The sequence below is a fragment of the Vicugna pacos genome, chromosome 34 (genome assembly GCF_048564905.1).
Source record: "Vicugna pacos chromosome 34, VicPac4, whole genome shotgun sequence".
NCBI lineage: Eukaryota > Metazoa > Chordata > Mammalia > Artiodactyla > Camelidae > Vicugna > Vicugna pacos.
Window position 1 is genome coordinate 2449025 of NC_133020.1, and position 20999 is coordinate 2470023.

Consider the following 20999-nt stretch of genomic DNA (forward strand, 5'->3'; position numbering starts at 1 on the left):
GCCATTAGGGAAATGGAAATCAAAAGCATAATGACATATTATCTCATGCCTGATCGGATGGCTTTATCAAAAAGTAACAAAAGTAACATGCCAGAGAAGATGTGGAGGAATTGAAACACTGGACACAGTTGGTGGGAAGGTAACTTGGTTTAGCCTTTATGGAAAATAGTATGGAGGTTCCTTTAAAAACTAAAAACATCACAACATTGTAAACTGAGTATACTTCAACTGAAACTAAATAAATGAATAAATAAAAGATTCAGAGAAGTAAAGGGGAAAAAACCTAAAAATAGAAGTATCATATGATCCAGCAATCCTAGTCCTGGGTATATATCCAAAGAAATTGAAATCAGGATCTCAGAGAACTAACAGCACTCCCATGTTCATTGCAGCATTATTCACAAAAGACATGAAAGCAACCTAAATGTCGATGGATGAATGATAGAGAAAATGTGGTGTATACTGTACACTATGTACAATAGAATATTATTCAGCCTTAAAAAGAAGAAAATTCTGCCATTTGTGATAACACAAAGGAGGAATCTAAAATAGTCAGACTTGCAGGGGGAGGGTATAGCTCAGTGGTAGAGTGTGTGCCTGGTATGTACAAGGTCCTGAGTTCAATCCTCAGCACCTCAATTAAAAATAACTAAATTGAAAAAAAGTGAATGAAAGGCTGCAAATGGCACAATGTCCTTCTTTCTTATGGGTGAGTTGTACTCCATTACATATCTATGCAGCATCTTCTTCATCCATTCATCTATTGCTGTGCACTTAGGATGCTTCCATATCTCGGCAACTATAAATAATGTTGCTGCTAATAGTAGAGTATATGTATCTTTTTGAATTAATTCTTATTTTGTGGTTGGCTATATTCCTTTGGTAACTATGTAAGTTTAAAAAGTTAAAGCAATAAAGGTTCTTAGAAACAATGAACAGTACATATATGTAAATTTAAAAAAATATGTGCAGTATGTTATGTACATGGATTTGCATGCAGTATAATGTGTATGTGCAAACTGTAACAATTCTACCTAATAAAACTGAAAAATAAAAAAGAATATACTAAATAAATGAATAAAGGAATAAATAAATACATACATACATAAATAAACAAACCTAATTACTCCCCCCCCCCAAAAAATTTTAAAAATAAACTAAAGTAAAATACTCAAACTCATGGAAGCAGAGAGTGAAATGGTGGTTGCAAGGGGCTGAGGGGAGGGGGAAGATATTGATCAAAGGGTAATAAAAAGAAAAGAGAGACTTTTGGTATCTGAAAAGTTGCTGACCCATTGTGTTTTTGATACAGCTAATATTTTATAGTTCCCATCCAAAATTTTGTCTGATCAATGGAATTAAAAAACATTGATCTTATTCACTAAGAACTGATTAAATGGCATCTGGTGGTGGTGATGAGGAGAAGCAAGCTGAGGGGGGGAAGGGCCACCATACTATCCTCTAGTTGCTGCTTCCCACAGTGTTGGAAAAGAAACCACAGACCGAGAGAAGAGAAAGGAAGAGCGGAGAGCTCTAAGATCAGTCTTTGAAACAAAGGCTGATCGTCTTGCTTCCCTAATGCCTGCTGGGGACATGGGAGATGTCTTCACTGATCAAACTATCCAAGGTCCCAGTGGGAGGAGTTCAAGTCATCACAGAAGTCCAGCATCGCAGCATGAGGGAACTGTGTCATTTTGTTAAAACAAAAACAAAAAACCCCAGAAGCTGCTTGAGAAATCTTGTGTCTTGGATCTTTAGATTAAACAATCAGAGTATCAACAATTTATCTGTGGATACTGCAGAATAGTCTGCAATAGAATGAGCAACAATAAATGGTAACAAATTGTGTCTAGTGGGTCTGTCAGTCTGCAAACTAAGACTCACCAACAGCTGGGCTGGCGATCACTCCAACACGGAAGTAAAATTTTATTGGAAATATGTGTCTTAGTGAGATGGGCGCTCTTTGGGTTTTTTAGTTCATGTATACATAGATGATTACGGCTTATAAAGAAAATGGGTTAACTTCAGCATCAATTCTGTGTGAGCCTTTGGCAATATTAAACTTTAGCCGAGTCCTGTCCTCCCAGAAAACAGTGGGCGTTTACAAGTCCCCCTACGCTTGTACATTAGGCAATGGCTTAACGCCGAAAGCTACCTTTCCCTCTATGTCTCAGATGAGACTCATGGATGCCCCTTGGTTACCTAGGACAAGGCCAGATGCAGACCCTCCAAATTCCCATTCTTTGTCTTATAAATGATTAGCTGAACAGTTTGCACTGACCAACCTGAACAAAATGCCGCCAGTCTTGTTACCAAGACGGTAATGAGGAAGGGAAAGGGTTAAGTCGGAGTTTGTCCTATCTTGCAGGAGTGGAAAACCAGGCAATAAGAGAAACTGCAACATGCTCTGGACAAGTTGAGTTGAGAACCAGAGCGTGAATTTCAGAACCCTTCTGTGTTCTCTTTACTGATGATTGGGGGAAAGGTAAACTATGGTTTCCTAGGTCTTCCTGTGGAAACAAAAAAATAGGTCTCAGTAATTCATGATTTTAAAAGAACAAAGAATGTAAGAACAAACCACTATTATCAGGCAAGAGCATTAACCATAGTGGCTACAATAATCAGTTACAAAGACTGTCAGTCCTGTTTCAAAGGTAAAGATCAGCCTGAAGCACATTCTGGAGCTGTTTTGCAGGATCCAAACCCCCTTGTGCACTCAGCCACCAGGCTAAGTGGAGGCTAAGGACTGGTGATGCTCACCTTTGTGACCCTTGTGACTTCACTCAACTAGGTGCCTGGATTTTGTCAACCTACAATAATAACCTCTGCCTTATTTTAATGCTAAAATCTCCACCCCAAGGGCAGCGGTTGGCATCATTTTTTGAACATGCAGTCTCTGAGCATGATGTCACATTGCAAAGGCGCATCTAGAACTCCATCTCCACGTGGAAGGTCACACTCACCCTTTCATGAATATGCATGTGCCCTTAGCTTAAAACTCCCCCGACCTTGCGGTTTGGGGAGACAGTGCTTCGAGAGCCACCTCCCTGTCTCCTTACTTGTTACAAGTAATAAATGTTTCTGCTTTGATGGAAAGGACATGGCCTGTTCATGGACTATGCACCCCAAGCAATGGACCCATTGGGTCCAGTAACGATCTAACTTGACCAAACTTCAGCTGGGCTTCTCTCCTTCCCTTAGGCCCCTAAACTCTGAACAACCCTTAAGCTTAAACAAGCATTGGAATGTGGAGCAACCGCTTTAATAGCATTTCCGGAGTTCGCTGACTGCCAGGAAAAACTGTCCAATGGTGCCACCTGCTCAGGGCGCTATCTGCCAATCCCATTCCCCCGCACCCTGTTTCCTCCTGACCTTGCTTACTCTGGCACAGTGTTCTCTCTTTTGCAATATCTTCCTCCTCCAATACAATGGTCTTTCTGAAAAAAAGTTTCTCCTTACCTAGTCTGGATTTGTTTTTGTTTGACACCTTGTAGTACAAACGAGAAAATGGAGATGGAAGGAATTTGACCATAGTGATATTATTTAGTTATCTGAAAGGTTTCTGAGATACCTGGCAATAATTATTATCAATCAACAAATGTTGATTTTTAATGTAATTTTTGCTGTGAACCTCTGTATAGCTTGTATCAATTTTATTGAAAGCAAAGACTTGGGAAACATCTGACTTGCAAAGGATGTATTTTTAGAGTCATTCCCTTTCTCAGTAGCCAACACTGTGTTTTGAAATGTATCCTTCCTCGGACCCTGGAGCCTTCCTCTCCCGCAAGCAATACATTGTAGTAGGTTCACTTAGTAGGAAGAGAGTGGATGCGGAAGGGGAGCCGGAAAGGTAGGACCTGCATAACAGCTGAGAACCAGCATGATGCCTTGACTACAGGCAAGTTCTCAGGCAGATCTAGTTTAAGGCAAAGTGCAGCCATCCCTCAGTAACCACAGGGAATTGGTTCCAGGCTCCAACAGATACCAAAATCCATGCATGCTCAAGTCCGTTACAGTTGACCCTCCAGGTCTGCAGGTTCTGTGCCTGCAGATTCAACCAACCTCAAATCTTTTTAACATACAGAAGTTGAGGATATGGAATCTCATTTTCTTAAGACCAACTGCTTCTTTGCTCTGTCTTCTTCGAAGCAGCCGTTTTGCTATTACCACCTGCTAGCGTTTAAAGAGCTTCCTGCTTCAGGATCACCAACAACACAAAACCAGAAAAAGTGGACAGGCTTCTGGCACAGATCTACAGTGGGGCCAGTACACTCTACCTTGCTGGTATGTAGAATAGTGATGTTATCGAGCCCAAACTCGTTCTGCTTGCCACATGACAGGTCAATAAATCGGGAGACATGGTGTTGGGGTAAGGAATAATGACTTTATTCAGAAAGCCATGCAGATCGAGAAGATGGGGAACTAATGTCCTAGAAAATCATGTTCCCCAAGTCAGAATTCAGGCTCCTTTTATACTAAAAAGTGGGGAGGGGTGTGGTTTGTTGTTGTAAACTTCTTGGTGTTGGAATCCTTTGTTCTTGCAGCTGTCCACGTGGGTCAGGTCATGGTGTCCCTGTAAACCTCTAACAAAACAAAGATTATTTTCTATTCTGCAACTTGTTATCTTTATATGAATGCAAAAGTGTTAATATCCTTAAAGGTCAGAGCCTTGAGAATGGGCTAGCCTGTATATTTCAGGCTTTAGGCAACATTCTTTTACAAAAGGTGCGGAACCAGCCCAGAAAACAGAGCACAGGTTTAAAGCCAAAGGAACAGATACAATATGGAGTCAGATTTGTTCTTTTCTATTACAGAGTGGGAGAGCTTTACACTGGAGAAAAGGGAAGGCCTTGGGTGTGCTGTGTTGGAGGGCGCTGGTGTGGAGAAGCTGCAGGTAGACTAACTAGAAGTGGGGCGTCCTAGGTGGCTGGTTAAGGGAGCACATTCGATTTCTCTACTTGGTCCTAATTTGGAAGTAAGGGCAAAAATTTGGAAAGCTATCAGATACTAACAAGTCCGAGAGATTTTGGGCCAATTGTTACAGGGGTTTTTCTTTTTAGCTTCCTGGCCTGTTTGCCAGCGATAGCAGTCTGGCTTCCTACAAGTCTGACTTGCAGACAAGAGGCTGACTCCCCGGGCTGGTCGCTGCAGACTGTGCCTTGAAGTTCTATTTGTATGTGAAGTCCAGCTATTGTCTATTTGTTTCTTCCGTCTCTCAGTCTAGATGCCCTAGGAATCTTTGATGTGACATCAAAGAATGACAATAAAGGTCTTTTCTCGTTCTTGGAGTTCACATGGAGTAGATTTAACAAAGTAATAATATGGTTCTAAAGTCAAAGAGAAGCAGAGAATATCATCCACTAATACTATGTAATAGGAATATTTTGCATATTAATAATGCTGTTTATTCATCATTTTTCTTTTAGTTGACATTACATTTTACATTTACTCCTAGGATTTTTGTTTGCTTACATACAAAAATGTAGATGTGGCTTAAGGAATCATTTTATTATTATTGTTTCTGTTTTTAGTTGGGGAGGGAGCATATTTTGGTGAGTGTGAGTTTGTGCAAGTGGGTACATGTGTGTATGCAGTCAAAAATAAATTGGGAAAGATTTCTATCAATCGGCCTCCTTACCCAGCAGAAACAAATGTTTACATTTGTTATATTTTTGCCTACCAGTGCAGAAAATTGCTGAAAAGGGCCTGTGCTTTGAATATGAAGATACTTGAGACTTGGTTTTAATTTGCTGTGTTGACTTTTGTATCTATTCTTCTTTAAGGTCTCTTGCTATCAGCTTTGTGCTCTTAAATGAGGAGAATATTTTGGTCCAGTTATCTTTGATTTAGTTGATTCAGTGACCTAGTTAGAAGAATGTCTTCAACTCTTTTTCTTCCTACTTTTCAACATGTATGTTTCCCTTTTCCTTTTTTCCTCAAATAGCTTGGTTACTTTTCGGTAATATGGTTCCTGTCCTTTGTACAGGGGAGGGGTCTAGCAAGCTTTTTCCTTCCTTCCTTCCTTCCTTCCTTCCTTCCTTCCTTCCTTCCTTCCTTCCTTCCTTCCTTCCTCTTTCTTTCTCTTTCTTTCTCTCTTTCTTTCTCTCTCTCTTTCTCTCTCTCTTTCTCTCTCTCTCTCTTTCTTTCTTTCTTTCTTTCTCTCTTTCTCTTTCGTTTCTTTCTTTCATTCCTTTTTTTTCTTCTTTTTAAAATTGAGTTTTAGTCATTTTACCATGTTGTGTCAAATTCTAGTGTAGAGCACAATTTTGCAGTTATACATGAACATGCATATATTCATTGTCACTTTTTTTTTCCACTGTGAGCTACCACAAGATCTTATATATATTTCCCTGTGCTGTACAGTATAATCTTACTTGTCTATTCTGCATATGCCTGTCAGTATCTACAAATTTTGAAATCCCAATCTGTCCCTTCCTACCCCCCACCCCCTTAGCAAACTACAAGTTTGTATTCTATGTCTATGAGTCTGTTTCTATTTTGTATTTATGTTCTTTTCTTTTCCTTTTTTTTTTTTTTAAGATTCCACATAGGAGCGATCTCATATGGTATTTTTCGTTCTTTCTGGCTTACTTCACTTAGAGTGACGTTCTCCAGGGACATCCATGTTGCTGCAAGTGGCATTATGTTGTCATTTTTATGGCTGAGTAGTATTCCATTGTATAAATATACCACATTTTCTTTATCCAGTCCTCTGTTGATGGACATTTAGGCTGTTTCCATGTCTTGGCTATTGTAAATAGTGCTGCTATGAACATTGGGGTGCAGGTGTCTTTTTGAAATAGGGTTCTTTCTGGATATATGCCCAGGAGTGGGATTACTGGGTCAGCAAGCTTTTTCTATAAATACCCAGATAATAAATATTTTAGGCTTGGCAGGCCATACACTCTCTGCTGTAACTACTCAGCTCTGCCCTTGTACTGTGAAAACAGCCATGTTTTTCCATGTGGCACTGTACCAATAAAACTTTATCTATAGACATTGAAATTTGATTTTTAAAATAATTTTCATGTATCATAAAGTATTATTCTCCTTTTAATTTCTGAACTATTTAAATATGTAAAAAAATGTTTAGCTAATGGGTTGTACAAAAATGTGCAGAGGGTCAGATTTGGTTCAGAGGCTACAGTTTGTCAATCATTGATCTAGACTAAGAAAGGAACAAGGTTAAGTGAGTGACTAAGTCTTTTCTGTAAGGATTGTTCAGTCTTCCTGGGTGATAATTGGGACCACCTTCATCAACACAGCTTAAACATTGGGACAGAGAACTTAAATATTTACCTCAGGAAGTTTTCTTCCAGAAAGATAAGATGATAAATCAATAAATAACTTAGTGATTTGGAGAAATTTTTGCAAAGCTATTTTTACCCAGGTAAGCAATTTGTTCTTGTAGGCAAACAGCTCTTCTGTTAGGACAGTAGATCAACCACCTGAATGAAAAACTTACCTATCAAGTAACAGTTTACTTATCATGACTCAATTCAAGGTTGGCATCTCACCACATCTGTCAATTCTAAGCTATTATGTCACAAATTTTGTCCAGCCCCACTCAGTTTTTCTTCTTAAAAGATTCATCTAAGCCACTTGAACTCAAGACTCCAAAACTCTATAAATATCTTCCTCTGACTTTATTCTTCTGAAACACTCCTAAGACTCTAGTAAACTGCAGTCAGTATAATAAATAAAGCTTTGCATGATTAATAGTTTTTTCTAGTCTACCGGAAGAGTTGACAGTTGACCTGAGGAACAGCAACTCTATCCTAAATATCTGGTTTTGTATTTCCTTTATTGTTTTTTAGATTTCAAATCGGGCTAATGTGCATGTACTTACTAAATAATTATATGTCAGTCTTACCTTGTGTCCTAACTGTTCTTACTAGCACATGCAGAATTGTCTCTTTTTCAGCAACACTGATATCATGAATGTCCATTTTTTAAAGCAGCATTATTGGGATATAATTCATATACCTAAAATTCACCTAAAGTGGTTCAATGGTTTTTAGAATATTACATTATTATTTTTTTAATTGTAGTTAAAATATAGGTAACATAAAAATTTCCATTTTAATCATATTTAAATGTATAATTCAGTGACATTAATTATAGTCACAATGTTGTAACTATTTCTATAACTTTTTCATCACCTCAAACAGAAACTCTAACCATGAAGCATTAAATCCTCATCCCCCTCTTGCCAGCATCTGGTAACCTCTAATCTACTTTCTGTCTGTATGAATGTGCTGATTCTATTCTACCTATCTATCTATCTATCTATTTCATGTAAGAACAATCATATAATATTTATCTTTTTGTATCTGGTTTATTTCACTTAGCATAATGTTTTCAGGGTTCATCCATTGTTGTAGCCTGTGTCAGAAATTTAATCCTTTTTATGGGTAACTAATAGTCCATTGATACATACATCATATTTTGTTTATCCATTCCTCTGTTGATGAGCATTTGAATCATTTCCACCTTTTGGCTAACATGAATAATGCTGCCATGAATATTGGCATCTGAGTATCTGGTTAAGTCTCTGCTTTCAGTTCCTTGGGGTACATGCTTACTAGGGGAACTGCTGAGTCATACAGGAATTCTGTGTTTAGCTTTTTGAGGAAGTGCCAGACTGTTTTTTTGTGTGTATGTGTGTGTTGACTGTACTATTTTACATGCCTACCAGCACTGCACAGCAATTTCTCCACAATTTCACCAACATTTGTTATTTTCCTCTTTTAAAAAAACATTATAGCCATCAAACAATGTATGAAGTGGTGAATGTCATTCTGAATAATTCAAGAAAAAAGTCTTAAACTCATTCTATAACACTAATTGGGGCGATTAGTGAAAATGACTTTGTTCTCCCATGGGACTGATCATTTAGCTAGGTACAGAATTTTATGATGAATAATGAAGTTCCCTCAGAATTTTAAAGACACTGCCTGGGTACTTTAAAAATATCCTTTACATACTTATTCCCTCACAAACATCATCATGGGTCCAAGATAAGGAAATGGAAAGACGTGGACACAAGGAAACCATTTAACAATATGAAGATTACCCTTGTCTATACCCTGAGTCATTTTGGCATGTATACTTGACAAGACATATTTAAATTAAAAAAAATAATAAAGACTATATTTGCATAGTTCAGAATTCAAAAATTACAAAGGAATATTGAATAAAAACTTTCATTCCCAACTCTATGAGTCAGTAAGTGCCACAATAATGCTGTATAAAAAAACCCCACCAAAACCCAGTGGCTTACAACAACAAAGCACTAATTTTTCTTACTTGCTGGTCCGCCCATCAGTGGATAACTCTGCTTCAGCCTGGGGCTTAGCTGTTCCCCACAGTCTTGCTCTGGAACCTAGGCTGAAGGAGCAGTGCTGTTAGAGAATATTCTTAAGTCAAATGGAAGGACGACATGTGCCAAGTCAAACATAGTTGAGGCCTCTCTGCTCACGGCTGTCTGCTCACGAAATTGAGCAGGATCTTCTGGGGCCCTCCAGAGAACAAAGGTCTTTTTGTGTCCCCCATTCCTTGTTTGTGGGGAAAAGGCTTTTGCCTCCTAGACCCTGAGTTCCAAAGGGCAGATTGAAACAGTTACTAATTAGGGAGGGGAAGGAATGCAAAAACAAAGGAGCAGCAGTCAAGAAATCATAGTGCAGCGATAAAGCAGGGTCTGATTCCTCCTCAAGGGATATACGTGACAATGAATCTTTTCAGTTCTTCTGTGGGAACTAAGGCCCCAATCCAGGTGGAGGATGGTAACTTCAGGCTGAGCACAAGATTCCTGGAGCACCACCCTGTTACCAACCAATCAGAATAAAGTTACACATCCTGCAGCTCTCACCCCAAACTTTGCCTGAAAACCCATTGGGGAGTTCAAGTTTTTTTAGCACAAGCTGCCTGTGCTCCTTGCTTGGCCCTGCAATAAACCCTCCTCTGCCCCAGACTCCAATGTTGTGGTTTGTTTGGCCTCACTGTGCATGGCGCACATGAACTTGAGTTCAGCAGCACTAGTGTCCCACAAGCTAAAGCAAGTCACACGGCCAAGCCCAAGAAGTGTGATCTACCCACAGTAGAATGGGAAAGGGGGTGACTATTTACCACGCAATAATCCAGAGTTGTGCACCAGCCCACCAACCACTAAACAGCCTTTCCATGGACAACTAATGTTATTGGTGTTTTTGTTATACTTGCATGGATACCCACACACAAGAGATTATGTATATATTGTTTCATTATTCCCCTTTTCACACAAGCAGTAATATTTAAGACAAACTGCTGGTATTAAATATAATAGGCCATTTTAAAAATAAACTATGAGAGATTTGAGTCTTTCCGACCTCCTTATTTACACCATCAGTCATTGTTGTTCTGCCAATATTCTGATTAAAACACTTGAAGTTTGTTGAAATAGTTGCAAAATATGAGTTTTTTTTTAAGAAAGAGAAGTGTAGTGGGATGTCCCAAAGCAGAACCTGGCAGGCATGGGGACTGATTTGAGAGATGTTAAAAGACACTTTTCCATGAATCTGCAGCACCCCCACATTTAGTCCACGAGCCCCAGGACTGTCTATCCAGGAATGCTTGTGCAAATACGCAGCCCTGGAAAGACAGAGACAGGTACTCCGCCTGGAGCAAACGTGTTTGCATTCCCAGATAGGTAAAGATCAAAGTGGCAGATTCCTCGAAGAGATTTACATACTTCTTTCCCCAGAAACATTTACTTACATTCCAGGATAATACAATAATGTTTCTCTTCGGAAGGGAGGATGTGCTCATTTGCCAGCATATATATAAGATCAGAGTCTCCTCAACTTGGACTTCATCTTGTATGTTGCACTGTGAAAGCATGTGCAGGTATCTGGCCCTCCCTGGGTCACCCTCTGGGGATCGGGGCTCAGGAAACCAGAGCAATGAAGTTACCTTGGCTGCTGCCTTCGCTGTGAGTACCCATCTTTGTTTCTGACACAGAGGTCTCCTGTTTTCTGCCAGTGTGTGCATAAAAACCTGTGGCCGGGTAACTCGCCAGTTTGCAAGCAGTTTAAAACCTCACCATTTCTGATTTAGCAGTCAGCCTTAGAGTTTCTGATCTAATGAGAAGAGGTTAGGGAAAGAGAGTCAGAAAAGAGCAGAAAAGAGTGAATATCTGAGTTACATTTGAATACACTGGGATTCTGTGTCCTTCCTAGAGTGACAGAGTGACTCCTTTGGCTTAAGAACAATAGGATTCTTGGGAGTGAAGGTGGAAATGTGGGAGAAGGATGGTCCGCTCTGGTCCCATAAGGTGACTTAATGATAAAACAAGAACCTACAGGATGCTGCATACAAGAGACCCACTTTAGGGAGAAGGACACACATAGATGGAAAGTGACAGGATGGAAAAAGATATTTCATCCATAAGGTGCCATAAGAAGTAAAAATTATGGCCCCCAATTTAAAAAGTAAATTATAATCCCTGCCCTCATGGTGTTTCTAGTCCGTGAATGATGCAAAGGGTGAACACATATAGAGGGAAAAAATGGCCTTTTGAAACATCCACAGAGATGGTGACTAGAATGCCGTGCTGGGGGAAGGAAACACAGAGATGAAGGCAGCTGCCAGCAAAAAACACCGAGACTTGAACACATACACTTAGTGCACAAAACCGTTCCTGCATCCACCTTTTTTGATTGTTTCCCAAGGCTGTTCTTGATGTTTATTTCAGTCAGAACATGGATTTGCAGTTGTGGATGCTAAGGGCTGAGGAGGAGGAGGTGAAGATCGAAGCTCTGTCCCACCCAGGTGTTCTTTAAAGAGTTCTGTGCACACTCAGCTCTTGGAAAATGACGGTGGGTGTCCTGGAGCACTTGAAAGTCAGGATCTCTAGAAATTAATTTGAGAAGGACTCATTGGCGATCTCAAGGGTGAGGAGGCTCAGAGGAGACAAAGGAACAGGGGCTTTCTCTGGGGGTGGGGGTGGTAGTAATAAGACTAATTGATGGGCATCGTAGGAGGTGGTGGGAGGGAGGAGGAGGTCTGTGATTCTCAGGTGGTTGGAAGTCAGCCATGTGCCAGGCATGCACTAAATGCTGGAGAGGGGAGGGGCAAGAGGGTCAATTTCATAATATGCTTTTTAGGTAAAACTGCGTAAGTTTCACAGTGGGGACCATTTTTAATCTCCTCCTCTTCATATCCTAAATTATGCTCTTTGAGAGGAGATAGAATTCTTTTCCTTCTGGGTGCTCATAAGACCTCTAGATAACCACTGGGGTATCTTAAATCTGATCTCAAGTGTGGTAGGTTGGTGAATGCTCTTAAGAGTTGTTCACTAAAGAAATCTTGCCAGTTCAAACATGAGTTACCGAGTTGATTTTAATATGTTTGGGGATTGTTTTTAAGGATTGTACTTACAGTAGCAGATGAGGCATCTCTTTCTCTGGCATTTTACTGATGGCTATTTGCCTTGCAGTTAGCTCAGATAAAATACCTCATAGAGACTAAGAACAAACACTGATTTCAGGAAAAAAGAGGCTTTTATATCAGAATCACATTTTCTTATCACAGAAATATACTGTTTTAATAGTTTTCGCTTGACAAAGGATCAGGTCCTGTTGGTTAGAAATTTACTTGTTAAAAGAAAGTTAAATTCTTTACATCATTTGGGTCATAAAGGGCAATCTTAAATCAGTGATCCAGGGAATGAAAAGGTAGGTGTTAAGTTGGGCCCCAAATTAATTTTTAATATTTTTAAATGAATCTTAACATTAAAAAATACTTAATTTAATATTGATTTAACTATACAGAGTGTACTATGTACTCTGTAAATTGTTGTAAAAACCACTGTGAAATTTTAAAAAATATTGCAAGCATTTTCAATAACATTTACAAAGAGATAAGACCAAATTCTGAAGCTGTCCAAGCTTTCTGCATACCAGAGATGATTTAAATTTTTCTTCTTGAACATCTGAAATGTAAGACAAGAGGATGTTTGCTCCAAAACTCTGGTTCAGTAAAACGATTCTGCAAGAGTATCTCTCTTGTTCCCATTGGTAAGTAGCCACATCTGTGGATAGATATAAACCCTTATGTGTTGCTCAGTGTTACAAATCTTTTTCTGAATGCAAATGTCTTGTTTAACTTGTATGTTACTAAAATGCATTCAAGATCACGTCAGAGAACTTCCCACATGGAATATGAATCTGTTTTTAATGGAATTCTTTCAGTTACAAATGACAGAAATTCAAGTCAAAGCAGTTTAATTACAAGGGTAATGTATTGGTTTGTTACACTGGAAATTTCATGTATGGATCTAGTTTCAGATACTTCATAATCCAGGAACTCAACCAATATTACAGTTTAGAATTTCTCTTGAAAACTGTTTCTTTTTCCCTCCATTTCTCTAACCTGCTTTCCTCTGTAAATTGGTGACGTTCTCTCTCAGTATAGATGGATTTTTTTCATGGGAACACAGCCCTATTACCCTCATATGATGTCAACTCCAATAGACCCATTTCCACGCTAGCTTCTGAAGGTAAGTATATGTCTACTCCACAAAAACATTCATGATGCTTCTATATAACTTTGTCAACAAAAAATTAATCAATCATCAATCTAAAGGAGAAATACAGAATTTTATTCAAGCCAATCTGAAGATTATATTCCAGGAGACAATTTTAAAGGAAACTCTGAGGACTGTTCTGCTTGTTAAATGTTGAAGGCACAGCACAGTCATACACATTTTTGAGATGAAGGACCATACATCAAAATGACACACTGGCATTTTACATAAAGTTCACCAAAGATACTTAGTCTAAATCTGTACATATGAAGAGAGTAGTTGGTCACCATGACCCTTTAGAGAATTAGGAAAAGAAAAATTAATCTTCTAAGGAGTCACATTGCTGGTGTGAGAAGATGAAAAAAATGATCTTTATGGTCGAGCAGGCATTCCTACCTTGGAAGAGCTCTGGTTAATGTATAATGTAGCTGTACACAGAGCATCAGGGAGGGCCCAGTATGGGCAGGGAATATGTTATGCTTAAATTTTCTTGTCCTGCCTTAAAATGTAAATTTTATTCCATCAAAGTGTTGACTAGAATTTTTCTGCTTTGTTTATGAATGATCCCTGGAAAAGTGACTGTGAGGAAACACTTCTCAGAGGCTAGATCCTCTTCATATGGAGTTGCGGTAATGCCGTTTCTTAAATGAAAGAAGTGTGTATTCAACAAATATTGGTTGAGCACCTACTATGTTCAAGTTACTGGAGATAAAGTAATAAAAAAGCCAGACACCATTACTCCCTTTTAGGGGCAAATATACTCTAGTATCTTATATACACTATAGTATACAATACATTATAGTATACTGTATATACTATAGTAAGAGTGATGGGTGTTAAACAATGAATGATAAAACTAAGTGTTAATTTACAGTTGTGATACGGCTCATGTTGGTTATGAGTGATGCTCACTAATGTATGATCTTCTTCTTCCTGACACATAGGATTGAATTGGGGGTGGGTTGGACCAAGTTAATAGTTCTCGCCCATGAGTTATGAATAAAAGTGACATGTCCCTTTTCTGCAGATACAGAAAAGACAATCCTAAAATTCATGTGGAATTGCAAGGGGCCCTGAAGAATGAAAACAGTATTCCAAAAGGACAAAGTTGGGGGACTCAAACTTCCCAACGTCAAAACTTACTACAGAACTACAGTAAGCAAAACAGTGCGATAAAGGTAGACATGTAGACCAATGGAATAGAACTGAGAATCCAGAAGGAACCCATACAGTTATGGCCAGTTGATTTTCAACAAGGGTTGCTATGGCCATTTAATAAGGAAAAATAGTCTCTTCAATGGATGGTGCTGGGACAACTGGATACCCATTTGCAAAAGAATGGAGTTGGACCCTTATCTCATACCATTCTCAGAAACTAACTTAAAATGGATTATTGACCTAAGTATGAGAGCTAAAACCATAATATTTAGAAGAAAACACGATAAATTTTTTAAACCTCAAATTGGCAATGGGTTTAGATATGACCCAAAAGCACAAGCAACGAAGAAAAAAATAGATAAATTGAACATCATCAAAATAAAAAGCTTTTGTGCATCAAAGGACATTATCAAGAAAGTGAAAAGACAACCTACAGAATGGGAGAAAAAATTTGCAAAGCATATATCTGATAAGGGTCTTATTCCCAGAATATAAAAAGAACTTTTATAACTCAACTACAAAAAGACAAACAATCCAATTTTAAAATGAGCAAAGGAATTGGATAGACATTCTTCTAAGATATACAGATGGCCAGCGAGCACGGGGAAAGACACTCAACATCATTAGTCACTAGGGAAATGCAAATCAAAACCACGAAAGGATATCACGTCATACCCACTATGATGCCTATAATTTAAAAAAAAGAAGAAAAAAGGGAAAATGACAAATGTTGATGAGAATGTGGAGAAACTGCAACCCTCATACATTGTTAGTGGGAATGTAAAATGATTCAGTCACTGTGGAAAACAGTCTGGCTATTCCTGAACTAGTTGAACATAGAATTACTATGTGAAATTCCACTCCTTCATGTATATCCAAAGAATTGAAAATAGAGACTCAGATAAATACTTGCATACTCATGCTCACAGCAGCACTATTCACAATAGCCAAAATAGCCACCCAAATATCCAGCCACAGTTGAACAGACTTTTTAAAAGTTGTGGTATATACACATACAGTGGAATATTACTCATCCATAAAAAGGAATGAAGTATTGTTACATTCTACAATGTGAATGAAACTTGAAAATATCAAGCCAAGTGAAAGAAGCCAAACACAAAAGGTCACATATGGCATGATTCCATTTCTATGAAATATCCAGAATATGTAAATCCATAGAGACAGAAAGAAGATTGGTGGTTGTGAGGAACTGGGGAAAAATTGTTCATGGGTACAGTTTTCTTTTGCAGTGATGAAAATTCTTTTGAACTAGATAGGGCTTGTGGTAAACTGTAACATTGTAAATGTACTAAATGCCATTGAATTGTCCACTTTAAAATGGTTAATTTTATCTATGTGCTTTCACCTCAGTTTTTGAAAAAAGTGGCAGGTGTCATATCCAGGATAAGCATTTAATTGTCCAATGTGAGAAACTAAAACACTTTCCTCCCTAACATGGTAACTGCCAATGTTCAAAAGTACTCCGTCAGCCTGGGTGACTCTGTATGTGTCTAAGATGAATAAAGTCTTTTGCAGGACCTTGGAAGACATGTAAATAGAATGTGAAAACTTCTGTTGTTTTAAGCCACTGAGATTTGGGGACCGTTCACCCTGCAACATAACCCAGTCTGTCATAACTGATGAAGTGCTGCTAAGAAGTATAGGGTGCTGTCAAGTTTATAGACCAAGGGGTCCGGCCTGAAAGAGTTCCTTGGAGAAGCTACATTTGAGCTGAGCTCTGCAGGGCCAGTCAAAAAGACAGAGAAGAACATGTCAAAAAGACAGAGAAGATCATTTCAAAAAGAAAGAACATTATGTGCCAAGGCTCTGAAGGGAATGAGAACATGGCATATTCGTAAATGTGGTTCAGAACTTGCAAGTAAAGGGAAGTATGGTATGTCCACAATAAACACAATAAAGGGGAAAATGAGGCAGTGTCTTGCAAGCTTTGTCAAGGACTTTGGGTTTCTTTATGCTAAGAACAATAGAACGTCTGAATAGTATTAATGAAAAAGTTGACCTGAAATAAACAGACTGTCATATATTTCTCCGGCAAAGATGGGTTTATTTTATTCAGGATTAGCAGAGAATTGCAATTTGGGGTCTGCAGCTATGGCGAGGCACATGCCAGTCCCTAAATGGCAATGGAAGAGGGGAAAAGGAAGTCGGGAGGGCTACAGTAAACAAACAGTCCATGGCTTTTCATTGGCTACATCCTTGCCAGGAAAGAAGAGGAGCCTTTCTCCGTCCTGTTGGTCTCTGCTGTTGCAACAGGACGCGGGAGCTCGCCTTTCTGATCTTCTACGTCTGTTTAATTGAGGTTTCTCTTCATTAATTTTACAAAAATAATGATGATAATAACTAACACCTCTTGGGCACTTAATACGTTCCAGTACCTTTCTAAGAATTTTGCAAGGATTGTTACTTAACCTCCTGCAAAAATTCTGTGAACTAAGTATTATTATTTCTAGCCTACTTTAGAGATGGAGACACTGAAACACAGAGAAGTTAATGTTTGCCACAAAATTCGCAAGTGACAGAGCCACGATTTAAAACTAGGAAATATAATTTCAGGGCCACAAGAAGATATTCTATGCTTAGACTGTATTTCAATGCCTCAGACCTGAAAATACCCATTTTTCCAATTAAAAGGCAATGATTCCTTTTAGTGGGGAATGGTATTTAGAAACCACAATCTGAGCATCAGTTTTGCTCAATAGCACTGGAGTGTCATTGCTTCTAAACCACTTCAGTGAACAAAATTAGGGAGTGATGTAGTTTTTGGCTTATATATAAATTCTTTTTTATGAGGGGGAGGTAATTAGGTTTTTTCATCGATTTCCGCTTGGAGGAGTTACCAGGGATTGAACCCCTGACCCCTTGGGTGCAGAGTGTGTGCTCCACCTCTTAAGCTATGCCCTTCCCACAGGGAGTGATGTAGTTTTTACATCGTGAGTTGATATTGATATTCCCAGTTCAAATTTAACACTATGATTTTCTCTTATTTTATTTTTGTATCTCATTTCTCTTAAACTTTCCTCTTAATGTAGTTTCTTGTTGCTTTATCTTATAAAATATGCAAAATAGTTATACATAGTTTTCAAAGCTCAATGTCACAAAGGACAGACAAACAAATGAAGGTGGGGCAAATGTTCTTATTTAAAAGTGACTAAAAAGACCAGAAAACCAAATATAATGGATGAATCTTGATTGGATTCTGGGTGGGAGAAACAAGCAAACAAAAAACCCACCAACAAAAGGCTTTGGGGACACTCGGGGACGTTTGTGAGGGTGGTGTTATAGAATTACAGTTAATGTTCTTGAATAGGGTTATGATGGAGACTTTTCAGTACCCCTAAGAGAGATTGGCTGAGATGTTTAGTATGGTGGTATCTGCAACTTAGTTTCAAATGGTTAGATGAAAAAGCACAAATACACATACAATAGAAAATTACACACTAAAAGGAATTATTTCCTTTCAAGTGTAAAAATGGTTGATTCCAGGTCTGAGGCAGGGAAATCTCAAATAAAAACAAATCTGGACTTAGAGAGGGAGAAACTTCAATTAGAAAGAAAATCTAATACCACAGGGAGAAGACTGATCTCAGAAATCTGCAAGCACTTAAAAATCAAACAGAGAAAGGTTTTCCTTTTAAAAGGGAAAGGGTAGAAGAGATAAGCAGAATCTTTTAAGGGGCAGCTGTATAAGCAAGAGGAAAGACCAGCGCGGTCCGACACGGAAGGGGCCTGGCTGTGGGCAGCTGGTTCCCAGGAGGCACTGATGAGGGAGACTGTGCTCCGCTCTTCTTGAGTCTGCTTGCTCAGGCTTGGGACAAGCAGCTCAGAAGCCTATGGGAAAAATAAAGCCTGAAAAACTTTGGTCAAGACAAAGCAGAGGGTAAGAAATAGGCAACTGTGAACATTTGGTCAGAAAATACAAGTTTTACTTAGCATGTCTTGTTGCAACTCTAAAATGAGATATTCTACTTTTATTTTTTTAATTAAATTTTTTATTGAGTTATAGTCATTTCACAATGTTGTGCCAAATTCCAGTGTAGACCTCAACTTTTCCGTTATACATGAACATACATATAGTTATTGTCACATTTTTTTCGCTGTGAGCTACCACAAGATCTTGTATACATTTCCCTGTGCTATACAGTATAATCTTGTTTATCTATTCTGTGTATGCCTGTCAGTATATACAGATTTTGAACTCCCAGTCTGTCCCTTCCCACCCCCTGCCCCCTTGGCAACCACAAGTTTGTATTCTATGTCAATGAGTCTGTTTCTATTTTGTATTTATGTTCCTTTTTTTTTTTTTTAAGACTTCACATATGAGCGATCTCATATGGTATTTTTCTTTCTCTCTCTGGCTTACTTCACTTAGAATGACATTCCCCAGGAGCATCCATGTTGCTGCAAATGGCGTTATGTTGTCAGATATTCTACTTTTACATGATGAGTCCACCACTTGCAAAGTTTGTAGAAACAAGCAAAAAATTACACACATGGAGATTAAAACAAATATGGACAAAATTAACAGTGAGTGAATCTATGTGAATATAGATATTCATATGTATTCTTTCCATTTTTCTGTGTGTTTGAAAGTTTTCTAGAATAAAAACCTGGGAGAAATACATCCCAAAAGACATATTTTATAAAAAACCTCAAGTGCTTAGAATAAATTTAACAGAAAATATATAAGCCCTTTTTGGAGATTATAAATGCTTATTGAGATACAGTAAAGAAAACTTAAATAAGTAGAGATGTACCATGTTTTGGATAAGAAGCCTCGATATCTTTAAAATCTTGTAACTTAACAAACTGATTCTAAAATTTTTATTGAAGAACGAAGGGCCAACCACAATCAAGTACTCTGCTTTAAAAAATGTAATATTAGGTAGTGAGATGGAGAGAAAAATGAGATGGATCAATGGAACAGAAAAGACAGCACAGAAGAAAGTTTCTTGCATGTATAGATATGATTTATGAAAGAACAGCATTATAGATCAGTGGAGAAAGGATGGCTCATGATTAAGTGGTCCTGGAACAAAATACAGTTCTAGGTAAACTAAAGCCTTAAATTATAAAGACTAAAGACAAAGCTATAAAACTGTTGGAAAACAAAGTAAGAAAATATTTTTACTTTAAATAGGCAAATGCATTTGGAGCAACATGGATGGACTTGGACATCATCATACTAAGTGAAATAAGCCAGAAAGGGAAAGAAAAATACTGTAATATATCACTATGTGAAATCTGGAAAAAAAAAAGGATGCAAATGAACTTATTTACAAAACAGAGACAGACTCACAGACAGAGAAATAAACTTAAGGTTACCAGGGTGGGAAACAGGGTGGGGAGGGATAAACTGGGAGTTCGGGATTTGTACATACTAACTAGTATATATAAGATAGATAAAAAACAAGGTCCTACTGCATAGCACAGGGAACTACATTCAATATGTTGTAATGGCCTATAATGAAGAAGACTATGAAAAGGAATATACACAATGTATAAATGAATCACTATGTTGTACACTGGAAATTAACACAACATTGTAAATCTACTATTCTTCAGTTAGAGAAAAATAAAGTAGGCAAATGTTTCTTAAACAAAAGCATGACAAAAACACTTGACAAAGGAAAAGACTGACAAATTGAACCACACTAAAATTAAGAATATCTATTTATTAAAAAGAAAAGAATATCTGTTGAAAGACATCATAAAGTGAAAGACAATAATATTTTCAGTTATCCTCAAATCATATAACTAAAAATATTAATATCTAGAATATACAAAGAATTCTTATAAATAAAAAAGAAAAATATGTAGAAAAATGGGTAGAAGGCTTTTCACCGAATGGGAACCATAAATGTGAATAATTGTACAACCTCATTAGAAATGAAGGAACACAAATTAAAAACAGTGAGCTAGCATTTCTTTGGCATTGGATTTGCAAGACAATTTTTTATCTGATGATACCAAGTGTAGGCGAGGATGTGAAATAATGACAACGTTCATATGCTGGTGGAAACTGATACAACTACTGTATGAAAGGACTTTGCATCACAAAGTTGAACATGTGCAGAACCTAAAGCTCAGTAGTTTTATAACCAGATCAGAACCCCAAGTTGTGCACATGAGCATCAGGAGATGATGTAAGAATATTCTCAGCAATGTCGTTTATAATAGCCCCCAACTAAAACCTGCCTATGTCAGTGCACAGTAGAATTGTTAAGTGGTGGTATATTCATCAGTGGAATAAAGCAGA

At 38.0% G+C, this 20999-nt stretch overlaps 1 non-coding gene across 1 annotated transcript; it reads left to right on the forward strand.

Moving 5' to 3' along the window:
- The first annotated feature begins 567 nt into the window (after positions 1-567).
- Positions 568-638, forward strand: TRNAT-GGU (transfer RNA threonine (anticodon GGU)). Its single transcript has one exon. It is a non-coding gene; the product is annotated as a tRNA-Thr (tRNA).
- Positions 639-20999: the final 20361 nt, after the last annotated feature.